This window comes from Engraulis encrasicolus, chromosome 5, assembly GCF_034702125.1.
Source record: "Engraulis encrasicolus isolate BLACKSEA-1 chromosome 5, IST_EnEncr_1.0, whole genome shotgun sequence".
Lineage (NCBI taxonomy): Eukaryota > Metazoa > Chordata > Actinopteri > Clupeiformes > Engraulidae > Engraulis > Engraulis encrasicolus.
The window spans coordinates 6,218,128-6,230,627 of record NC_085861.1 but is presented as its reverse complement, the minus strand read 5'-3'; the positions used below and the strand labels follow the sequence as shown (position 1 = coordinate 6,230,627).

At 45.5% G+C, this 12,500-nt stretch overlaps 1 protein-coding gene and 1 long non-coding RNA gene across 2 annotated transcripts in view; one reads left to right on the top strand and one right to left on the bottom strand.

The window, feature by feature from the left end:
• The window catches only part of LOC134448888 (uncharacterized), a 405,753-nt gene that overhangs the window by 2,310 nt on the left and 390,943 nt on the right, over positions 1–12,500 (bottom strand). The window lies entirely within an intron of this gene.
• Positions 1–12,500, top strand: part of npr1b (natriuretic peptide receptor 1b) — a 133,375-nt gene that overhangs the window by 109,377 nt on the left and 11,498 nt on the right. The gene's annotated exons all lie outside the window — the stretch shown is intronic.

Below are 12,500 nucleotides of genomic sequence, written 5' to 3'. Positions count from 1 at the left end.
GGAACCTTCTACCTGGAGGAGGACTGCCTAAGCCCCAAAGGTCAGAGGTCAAGGAGGGAGGGATGGATGGATGGATGGGTGGATGGATGGATGGATGGGTGGATGGATGGAAGGATGGGTGGGTGGATGGATGGATGGATGGATGGATGGATGGATGGATGGATGGATGGATGGATGGATGGATGGATGGATGGATGGAGAGATGGAGAGATAGTACCGGTACCCAGGTACCCAGAAGGGGGACGTGTACAGCTTTGGCATCATCCTGCAGGAGATCGCACTCAGGTGCGGAGCCTTCTACCTGGAGGAGGACTGCCTAAGCCCTAAAGGTCAGAGGTCAAGGATGGATGGATGGATGGATGGATGGATGGATGGATGGATGGATGGATGGATGGATGGATGGATGGATGGATGGATGGATGGATGGGTGGATGGATAGATAGAGAGATAGAGAGATAGTACCGGTACCCAGGCACCCAGAAGGGGGACGTGTACAGCTTTGGCATCATCCTGCAGGAGATCGCACTCAGGTGCGGAGCCTTCTACCTGGAGGAGGACTGCCTAAGCCCCAAAGGTCAGAGGTCAAGGATGGATGGGTGGATGGATGGATGGATGGATGGAGGGCTGAATGGATGGATGGATGGGAAGGTGGATGGATGGATGGATGGATGGATGAATGAATGGGTGGATGGATGGATGGATGGATGGATGGATGGATGGATGGATGGATGGATGGATGGGTTGATGGATGGGTGGGTGGATGGATGGGTGGATGGGTGTGTGGATGAGTGGGTGGATGGATGGATGGGTGTGGAGAGATGGCTGGCTGGATGGATGGATGGGTGTGGAGAGATGGATGGGTGGATGGATGGATGGATGGATGGATGGATGGATGGATGGATGGATGGATGGATGGATGGATGGATGGGAGGGGTGGATGGATGTGGAGAGATGGACGGATGTCAGGGTTCCCACACGTCCTGGAAAACCTGGAAAACCTGGAAATTTAGAGATGTGTTTTCAAGTCCTTGAAAGTCCTGGAAATTCACCAAATATCCTGGAAAAAAATATTTGTCCTGGATTTTTTTCCGTCAACTTTTTCCCGATTTTGTTTGTGGTATAAGGATGGATGGGTGGATGGATGGATGGATGGATGGATGGATGGATGGATGGATGGGTGGTTGGGTGGGTGGATGGATGGATGAATAGATGGATGGATGGATGTGGAGATATGGATGGATGGATGGATGGATGGATGTGTGGGTAGATAGATAGTAATAGAAATAGCAATATGATTTGTATAGCACACTATCATGCATAACACTCATTCAATGTGCCTGAGAGAAAAGAAAGAAAGGAGAGAAGAACAATCTATGACCAAAGGTAGATGAAAATAAGCCTGTTTTTTAATTTCTTTTTAAAACATGATACATCCCTCATTGGAAGTTTCCCATCAGTCTGTCTTGACTGATATAAATAACTCTCCTTGCCCTTGTCAAGCTGCTGACTGTGAGCTCATGTTTTGATAAGCTAAGTTATTGGCAATCTAAATAATTAATGAAAAATCTGACTCATTCCAAACGGTATCAGCATACAGTGTATACTCTTGTACGAGCTGGCAATTTTTATTTAACCAGGAAAATAAACCCGTTGAGATTAAAAATATCTTTTACAAGGGCATCCTGGCCAAGTGGCGGCACAAGTTACAAAATTAAAATTCCAGTTGCATTAAAACAAATCAAGTAAAGCAGTAACAAATCAATGAATTAGTTACAGACAAGGGACTCAGTCTCAATTGATCTCATCTTGGAATTAAAATTGCTCAATGGAATCAGTTCAGCAATACTGTCTGTAGTTTGAGTTTGTAATTAACGTCAACATCAATTTTTGTGTGTGCAACTTAACAGTCATCTTCCACTGTGATTTTTTTTAAACACAAAAACACCATTTATAATCACCTATATGGGTTCAATGTACCAGAGAGGGACACGAGATAGAAAATACTCGACACTGAGTTTATTTTTTTACAGCAAAACGATCCTGTGTCCAGTGTGTGTGTGTGTGCGCGCGTGTGTGCATGTGTGTGTGTGTTTGCCTGCGTGTGCCTGCCTGTATGTGTGTGTGTGTGTGTGTGTGTGTGTGTGTGCGTGTGTGCGTGTGTGTGTGTGTGTTTGCCTGCGTGTGCCTGCCTGCCTGCTTGCGTGTCTGTCTGTGCATGTGCGTAAGCAAAGCCAAATGTCAGCAAGAGGCTAATGCTGGTCCTTAACCCTCAGCCAGCCACCGCAATAAAAACGACACCTCACTGATGAAAACAAACCGGCCAGTGTTGCTGTTGCTGCTCTGCTCTGTCTTCTCTCTGTGGGTTTGTCATGCCTCATCGCTCCACAGTATTATGCTTAAAGGAACAGTCCACCATTTTTTGATTTTCTCATTTTTGCTGTATTTCCAACCGTTATTCATGAATGTGCGTATCATTTTCTTCTCAGAGTTTTCAGTACAGGTACTTAGATTTATTGGATCAGAATTATTATCATAGTTTAGCATAATCACTGGAAGTAAATGGGAACATTAGCATCAAACCACAAGTGATCACAGGATGGGATTAAATAGCTGTTTTGCACTTTGGTGAATTTTACATTAATTTTAAAGTAGTTTATAATTACATTTGAGAATGTTTTGTTTGTTGTAGGAGCGGGAAAGGATCTGCACACTGCTTGCAAAAGACTTTTGCAAGCAGTGTGCAGATCCTTTCCCCCTCCTGCATGTGACAGTTTTTTGATTTGGCACCTGCTGATGCTTTTTTGCTGGATGTGCGCACTTTCCACTACACTCAATGTTTCGTTTGTTCCCATAGACTGTCATTGCTACGCTTAATTTAGCTATACTGTTAAACTAAGCAATGGAAACACATAGACAAATTGCACATTCATGAATAATGCTTGGAAATATGTGAAAATCAAAAAATGGTGGACTGTTCCTTTAAGCTCAACTCAAATACCAACACAAGACTGCTTTAACCTCCTCTCTTCTGGTCCAGTCCATTACCTAACCTCGTGTCCTCTCCTTTTGCTAATGGGCTCTTGATGCGAGGAACGACATCATTGAGGATACTGTCGAAATTTTGCTCAATATCTCGCTTCGATTCAATTCAAAGGTCAGTTTCTCATTCAAAGGTCAGTTTCTCATTTGCCGTTGGGATGTTGAATGGGTAAAAGTCCCCCAAATGTTGTTGTGCCTACTGTAGGTTGACATCGAGGAGACCATATTGTTTCCTCAACAGAGGCGGGGCATCAGCGAAGCACGAGGCCTCAAGCAAAAGGATAGGTTAGCGCAGTGGTTCCCAAACTTCTTCAGCGTGGACCCTCGCGAGCGGAAAAACTATTAATCGAAAATCGTGCAATATATTTACCATGAATATTTTTTACGCTAATATTGCTAGAAATCCACAGGACTGCAAACCATATTATTACCCAACCATACAAGTGAATACTGTTACAAACCAAATTATGGAATTATGTTAGCTGTTATATATTAGCGGGCAGTCATGGGTGAGCGGTTAGGGCGTCAGACTTGCATCCCAGAGGTTGCCGGTTCGACTCCCGACCCGCCAGGTTGGTGGGGGGAGTAATCAACCAGTGCTCTCCCCCATCCTCCTCCATGTCTGAGGTACCCTGAGCATGGTACCGTCCCACCGTACTGCTCCCCATGGCGCGCCACTGAGGGCTGCCCCCTTGCACGAGTGAGGCATAAATGCAATTTCGTTGTGTGCAGTGTGCAGTGTTCACTTGGGTGCTGTGGAGTGCTGTGTCACAATGACAACGGGAGTTGGAGTTTCCCAATGGGCTTTTGTTAACCTGTGGATTTCCCATTTTAACGCAATGTCCCTTTTGTTCTGCGACCCCCCCTTCAGTACATCTGCGACCCCCCTCCCCCCCTAGGGGGTCCTGACCCCTTGTTTAGGAACCACTGGGTTAGGTATTGAGAGGTGGGAGGTTAGGTCAGGGTCCTTCATGTGCACATGGTCTGTTGGGTTTTTTGCCCTGCCTGTTCATGAATTCAGTTTTCTTGGAAAGCGTGAGTGTTTTCTTGGAAAACCTGTCTAGTATTGCAGTGCTGTATTGTAGGCCAGGTCAGGTGGGAGGCATAGCTGCCATTCTTGACCTCACAACAAGCACAGGAAACAAGAAGACACCACACACACACATCAACAGAACGACAACGCACACGCACACGACACGCACACACACACACACACACACACGCGCGCGCTTTCACAGGGAGAAAAACTGTCCGAGCACATTTTCCACTCATAGACATGTCTGAACAAGCACCCTGAAAATGAAATTACTGAAGAGGAAGACCCTTTCTAGCGCACCCATTACTGAAGAGGAAGGCCCCTTCTGGCCAACCGTATCTCACTCATTTCGTGAAGTATTCACGAAAAAAATATATTAATTTTCGTGGTGCATTCACGTTATTGCCCGCCTTTCGTAAAGTCTTCACGAAAATAATAGATTAATTTTCACGCTGCCTATTCACTAGTTTGATGCCCTTTCGGTAGCCTACCGTCACATGTTAATCAAACATTTCAAACAAGCAATTTAGGGTTAGGTTTAGGGTCAAGGTTAGGGTTAAGGTTAGGGTTAGGTTTAGGGTTAAGTAGGGTTAAGGTTAGGGTTAGGTTTAGGTTTAGGTTTAAGGGACATAAGGCGTAAGTACCGAAAGGGCGTCGAATTAGTGAGTCCCGAGTGTATCAGCAGTGTTCTGTAAGCACCCCCTCCCCGCCCCTGCAGACGTTTGGATAACCATAGCAGCATTGGGGCAATACAAGTGAATAGGCAGCGTGAAAATTAATCTATTATTTTCGTGAAGACTTTACGAAAGGCGGGCAATAAAGTGAATGCACCACGAAAATTAATATATTGTTTTCGTGAAGACTTTACGAAAGGCGTGAGATAGGGCTCTTCTGGCGCACCCATTACTGAAGAGGAAGGCCCTTTCTAGTGCACCCATTAGGCTCTTTGACAATACTCGTGGCATGGAAACCCATAAATCTTGTCAGCCTCTCTGCTAGAATGAAGGAAGCGAAGGACAGCACTTTTCAGATTTTTTTCTTTTTTTATTCGCCCAATAATGTCGCCAATAATGTGGCCAATAATGGGCAAATGAACTAAGAAAAAATCTGAAGAGTGCAGTCCTTCGCTTCCTACATTCATTTATGTTTGGGATTCACAGTATGTGGGATTCAGCACCCAGTGACGTAAGAACTGTGACAATAGTTAGATGATAGTGTGAGCGCGTGCAGTGTTGCCAGATTGGGCTGTTTTTCCGCCCAACTGGGCTGCTTAGGATGGCAGTGTGCGGGTAGAAATGGCATTTAGCAGAAAAACTTGCCCAATTCCTGCCATAGAAATCAATAGAAATGGGTGGGATTTTGTGCTTCTAGGCGGGTGTCCTCCACTTGTGAAGCCTCTCTACTCTGCCAACCCTGCAACACCACTCAGCAACTCTAGCCTCCCACCCTCACCTCCCACCTCCCACCTCCCACCCTTCCTGGGGCTGGATTGGGAAGAAAAAATCAGACCGGGCCACCAGTCATTGAGAGAGACAATGAAGCCTGTGTCAACATTTTTAGTCATCTACTATCTATATTACGAGCTATTTTGACCACAACAGCCAAAATGAATATTTATTTTAAAGGCCAACTTCCGATAAAACACAGTTTTACTCACTCCTTTTGAAGATCGGACGGTCACCCCAAGTTAAACTCACTTGCAAGGCTCTCATAGCGGTGCATCACCTCGCCTGGCTGTGTTTCCCGGTGTTTCCCAATTGACATAAATAATGCAGAGAAACGAGCGAATCACGAAAGCCTTTCTCTGTTTCGTCGCGTCGAAAGAAGGCGTTGCCCACAAAGGTTTATGTCGACCCATTTTTCTAAAAACATGTCGAGTAATTTTTTTCGGCTTGTTTTCAAAACAAGCAACGTCTGGTGGCCCGAAACCTTGCTTAGCTTAGCTATCAGCTGGTTGCTACTCTCAGGTACACACACAGCACAAAGCCTCATACATACAGCAAGCCCACTCTGGTTGCTCCGTGCCTGCAGCTCGTCTAGGGGTCGCTGTCGAAAGAGCACAGCCCTGAATGGAGCCTGCACGCCTCCGTTGGCGCCCCTATAGTGCAGTACCACCCGGGGAAGTGGCGACTCTGTTTCCCATTACATTCTCTCCAAGAACAGGAGGACTGAGCCAATCAGAGACCCCTTTTCCACTAGAGTAGGAGGAGTGAGCCAATCAGAGACGCATTTCAACGAGATACACGGAACACCCTCTCGTTTCTCCACAAGCCACCTTGCTAGCTTGCAAAAACGACTTGAAACAAAGCAACCAGAACGTTTTTTAAAACAGGACCAACGCATAACACATTCAATAACAATGGGGAACACAGCAATATTAATGAAATGACGTTGAGAGGCCATCTTTAAATCTGACCTGGAGAGGTCAGCTGTAGTGGAGGCATGAGGACTGATACCACAACAACGAGGGACCAGCTCAAAATCATCAACAGTTCACCGGGCAAATGCCCTGTATACCTTAAGGGCCGTACACACACGTCGCTGCTATTTACTCGCTACTTGCTCACTCGCCTACTTGCCACTCGCTCTGGGTGATTTTGTTTACTGGTTGTCATGGTTCCCGCTGTCCGCGCCAATAACGTCCGTACGAAACAAAATGTAGGCCTACGCTGTTTAACGTTGATCGTGTGCTGTGCACAACCATGCATATGAGCCTTTGATGGTGTACACTGTATTGGATGTATTTTCCTCAACACTTCAAAGTGTGATGGCGTGCAGAAGTTGGGTGGTCAGAACACCACAGGGGCAACGTCATCTGTCAATAATCTGTATCCTGCATTCCAATTGGTTACTCGCTTAACTCGCGTCGCTCGAAGATAAAATAAGTTTATCTCGGAACCCGCCCACATCGCATCGCTTGTACTCTCCTCGCCTACTCGCCAGCGAGACTCGCTGGAACACGTAGACATTCTATTGACTTCATCCGCTGAGCGAGTAACTAGCAGCGACGTGTGTGTACGGCCCTTTATGGCCAATCCAGCCATGCGCCCCTCCACCCCTCCATCCCTCCACCCCAACCCCTATCAACCTAAGCAATTACAGTGAAGTGGCCTCTCCAGTATCTGAGAGCAGAAATGCACACACACTCTCCCTCATCCTCCTCTTCTTCCTCCTCCTCATTCCTCTCCTCTCCCACCTCATCCTACTCCTCCTCCCTCCCTCCTCCTCATCCTCATCCTCAACCTTCTCCTCTCCCTCCTGCTCTCCCTCCTCGTCCTCAAACTTCTCCTCCTCCTCCTCCGCTTGCAGAGGTACAAATAGAGGAACATAGACAACCACACAGTCCTCAGACCTCCACCTCCACTACCCTATCTTTGCAAACAAAATTAGCTATTTACAAAAAAATGCACAAGCTATTTATTTCTGGGCTTTTCTATGTTTCATACCACATGTCTGCTGCGTGGGGGGTGTTTGTGTGCCTCTCTGACCCCCCAAACCCCACCCAGCAGACATTTCACTGGTGAAGTGACCAATTTTGCTCCCTGGTCATAATGGGCACCATTGCTCCCCTCTGGCATCCCTGACCCAGTGCACCTGTTCAGGACATGGGGGGGAGTTTTCCGCAGAAACTAGCCCCATTATGTGTGACTTGGATCTCTGCCTTGAAGGAAAGTCTACCTACTGTAAATGTGAGTCTAGCAAATAGCGGACACTGATCCAGTGCACCTGTTCCATTATGTGTGACTCATGATCTCTGCCTTGAAGGAAAATCTACCTAAATGTGAGTCTAGCAAATAGCGCATACAGTATAGGCAATGTAGGCGGATTGACCCAAGGGCGGATTGACAACAAACTGCATGTTCATAACTGTTTTTATGCATCAGAATAATGCATTTTGCCGTTTGCTGCAACATATATAGCTGTAAAGTAAAAAAAATAATCCAGTAATATATGAAAGTTATGCTGGATTTTGCTGCCATTTAAAAAAAAAATGCAATTGGATCTTGTTAGTGTCCAGTTGATGGAAAGGAGAAGCAGTGGGCGTTTGACTGTTGTACAGTAGTCTGCTGTCCTCTTGCAGTGGGCGTTTCGCTGCTGTAGTCTGCTTTCCTCTTGCCAATAGCTACCCATTAAAAAATAATCAGACACACACACATGGTGTCCATGGTCTCCTCTGCCATTCAGACATCTCCTACTCCTGCGTGCATTGCATTGTGAAGTTAAATTCCTAATTATACTGACCATCTCCCATTGAAAAACTACAGTACTGTATCTGAAATTAGCATTCGTTAAAGGGCGTAACATGTGCTATTTTAGAGACATCTGCAAAGAGCTTGTTATTATTTCTTGTTTTTGTGTGTCAGCATAACAGCTTGCAGGAAAATTGGAAGATTTAGCTGGAGGGCTAAAAAAAAAAAAAAAGAACATTTTAGACAGCTGAGCTGACTGAGGCAGCTGATAGCTGAGACGGTGAAGTGATTTGTGATTGATATCTTGCAGAGTGGGCCGGTGAAAAGGAAAACGCAAACTAGAGACTGCCTGCCTGCCAGCCGTTGTGTGTGTGCAGCTGGCCTTGCTGCTATTTCTGTGGCGCTAAACTCATTAGCTCGCTGTGTCTGTCTAACAGCAGCGCCGCGCCAGAGGTTCTGTAATATAGAGATATGCCAATGTAATAGGTTGCTATGGGCACCTAACATGACCAGGTTCCGGTCTGCCTAAAGGGGCGTGTCATAATGCTCCTAGCATTGAATAGAACAGTCCTTAGGTCTGCCTAGGTCTGCCTAAAGGGGGATTCCCCCCTCCCTCCCCCTTGCAATAACAGAACCGGGAAACAATGGGCCAATGGAACCTCTCTCTCTCTACTCTCTCTGGCCGCGCTACATCCTGCTCTTACCGCCATGGCCGTAACTACCATTGAGGACACAGAGGTCATGTCCTCTGTATTTTGTTCAGTAATGTAATGTTTATCTATGATAAAAATTGATATATGATCAACAATGATACATTCTGTCTGTATACGACACCCCTATTTATCCTCAAGGCAGTGATTAATAGAAACAAACTTAAGTGTTTGACTGAAGTATTTGAAGCATTGTAACAGTATACAGTACAGCACACAGTATTTTACCTCTGTATTTGAAAATGTCTGGGTACGGCCCTGCTTACCACTCACCACCAGACTAGATCAACATTAAGATGGTGCACTAGTGCAGGTCAGGGAGGGAGGCCAACAAGGGGGGGACAAACAGGTCCGTTGTCCCGGGCCCATTGAGTATAATTGAATTATTGAATTGACAGGGGGGGCTTCTTTCTTTTAAATATATTTCTGTTTTTTTATGCCTTTATTGAGACAGGAGAGTTACAGAGGGACATGAAATGAGCGGCGAGAGAGAGATGGGGAAGGTTTGGCAAATCAAAACCGAGTCGCCGGCATACTAACCCAGTTCCCTACTGTTAGGCCACGGCGGGGCCAGGGGGGGCCTTTTCAGATGATTTCGTCCCGGGCCCCGTTAAAGCTGTGAGTGGCCCAGGGTGCAGGGCAGGCCACTCACATACATCAATAATGCCCACTCTCAATGTAGAGGCGCTCTGCCCTCAGATGCAGGCAGGCAGGACCACAATGGAAATAAGTCTTGGGACTTTTTTGTGTACCGGTATATCCCTGTCTATGTATTCTTTTTATTGTATGGTTACTGTTACTATACAATGTTTTTACATCTAATAGACTAAATACATTCATTCATTCATTCATTCATTATTTAATTTATTCATTCATTCATTCATTCATTATTTAATTTATTCATTCATTCTGATATGGCAGGCTAGGCTAATGGCAGCTTTGTGCTGTAGGCCTACACGTACATGAAAGACAGGAAATGGAGGACTGTATTCATGTGAATGGACAAGTCCACACAATGGATGTGCATGTATTGAATGGCTCTGCAACTGGTAAAATTGGATGTATACTTATTCACATAATGTATATGTTAGCATAATGTATTAGTCTGCATATAGAAATAGAATGATTGAAGATATGGAAATAGAAAAAGCAATGATAATTATTACTCTTGAGATCGTCTAAAGTGGCTGTTTTTATTTTCCATACCTCATCCATATTCAATTATTCAAAATGTCAAAATAATACCCCATGGGCCGTGCCGTGGCTCTAACGGTAGGGCACTGGGCTGCTACGCTGGCGACCCGGGTTCGATTCCGGCCTGGGTCCTTTACCGAACCTTTCGCATCTCTCTTTCCCCCACACGATTCCTCTCCCTCTTTCACTGTCATATTAAAGTCAAAAGACTTAAATATCTTAAAGTATCTTTAAAAAAAAATACTCCATGAGTGTTTTCCACATGACTGACACCGTTGATGGGCCAGAATTAGGTTTGGGTTAACTTGGAAACAAGTTTTCGAAGTGAGAGGTCTGCACACTTAAAATCCTTTTTGTTGTCTGGCCAGTCATGAAATAATAAAAGACAACAAAAAGGATTTAAGTCTGCAGACTCACTCCGAAGACTACAGAAAGTTTATCCTGCACCTATTCCTGGGATGTGCATAATCTTCTCCTTTAACTGGGAAACAAAGCAGGGGTGCATTTCCCAAAAGAGAAGTTGTTAGCCTGTTAGCAACTTTGGTAGTTGCCAATGGGAAAATACATTGAAAACAACAAAGTAGCTAATGTAGTAAGCAACTGTGGTTTCGAGAAATGCACCCCAGTGTAGCAGAGGTGACTGAGGAAACACTGGGACTACTTGTTCGCAGACTTGTTGCTACGGCGGCAGCCGTGGCCTAGTGGTTAGAGAGTTGGTTAGAGAGTGGTTAGAGAGTTGGTCTATCAATCTAGGGGTTGCAGGTTCAAATCCCCCCTGACCTCTCCCTACATCTCCATCCATGGCTGAAGTGCCCTTGAGCAAGGCACCTAACCCCACATTGCTCCAGGGACTGTAACCAATACCCTGAAAAATAACAACTGTAAGTCGCTTTGAATAAATGAAAGCGTCAGCTAAGTGCAATATAATGTAATGTAATGTGAAGTGTAATATTGCTAATGTGTCTTCACTCAAAAGCACTCACAGGTTCGTCCTGCCCCCAAAACTCCTGCGCACTGACCATTTCGCTGTTTTACTTTAATGAACAACGTTTCGGGACTAGACCTTCATCAGCCAATCTCTTTCTGCCTGATGAAGGTCTAGTGCCGAAACGTCGTTCATTAAGGTAAAACAGCAAAATGGTCAGTGTGCGGGAGTTTTTTCAAGTTGTCTGCTGAGTGACCCATGGGCCATCTCCGACGCACCTGCCAGCTGAGGTGTGCGAAAAGAATCCAAGTTTAACGTAATGACATGAGTACATATCCTCTTTGTGCAGATGGGCCCGCTGGTGGCTGGTGGGCCCGTTCACTCATTACTGAAAAGACTCAACTACATCTGAGCATCATTGCTATGTTATTACACAGGGCTTTATGCCGCTTGCTCTTCCATACAAGTTCAATTACTTCTGCCACTTTCCATGCACTCAACGCCGCACGGTTACAGTAACTATGGGCATTTTCACTCCTAGTCCTCAAGTGAACCGAATTCTGTCCTCTTTAAGTGGACCAAAAAGTGAACCGACAACAAAAGGACTCAGTTCTCTTTTCGTTCACCCCATCTAAGTCTCTCTCTCTCTCTCTCTCTCTCTCTCTCTCTCTCTCTCTCTCTCTCTCTCTCTCTCTCTCTCTTTCTCTCTCTCTCACACACACACACACTCTCTCTTTCTCTCTCTCTCTCTCTGAAAAGAATAAGAAAGAAAGAAACCCCTTTGAAAGGGAATCTGCACTCACATTATGCCTCATCACTCTCTTCAGAAGTGCACCTTTCCTGCCTGAGATGTTTTTTAACAGGCATCCTATGCATCAGGGGTCCAGAGTATTATACAGTATAGTAGAGTGCCCACAAGGCCAGTTTGGCAAGAATCGATTTGGGCGAATCTTGGAAAATGGCCGCCATGTCAAGTGGCCAATCAGGTAGATTTGATTGTATTGATCTTAAGCACATGCAGTACCTGCCAAATTTCACGCTTGCATCATAATTTACAGGATTTTTCCTGTAACTGCTCTGCTATTACAACCATCTGGAGTCTGCCTCGCCTCAGAGTTGTTCTGGTTGCCTCTTTATCCATGTCTGCCCGTCTGTCTGTCTGCCTGGCTGTCTCTTGGTGGAAATGTGGTACCCTGTGTTGCAGCCACTGCCACCGGTGTGTGAATAGGTGAATGTGAGGCATAGAATGTGGATAGGTGAATGTGAAGCATACAATGTAAAGTGCTGAAAAGAGGGGAAAAGTGCTATATAGATGCAGTTCATTTACCATCTACTTTCCTCTCCCTCCATCTTCTCTTTGTGTCGAGAACGAGAGCCTGAGTGTTTAACGGTCTGTCTGTCTAACA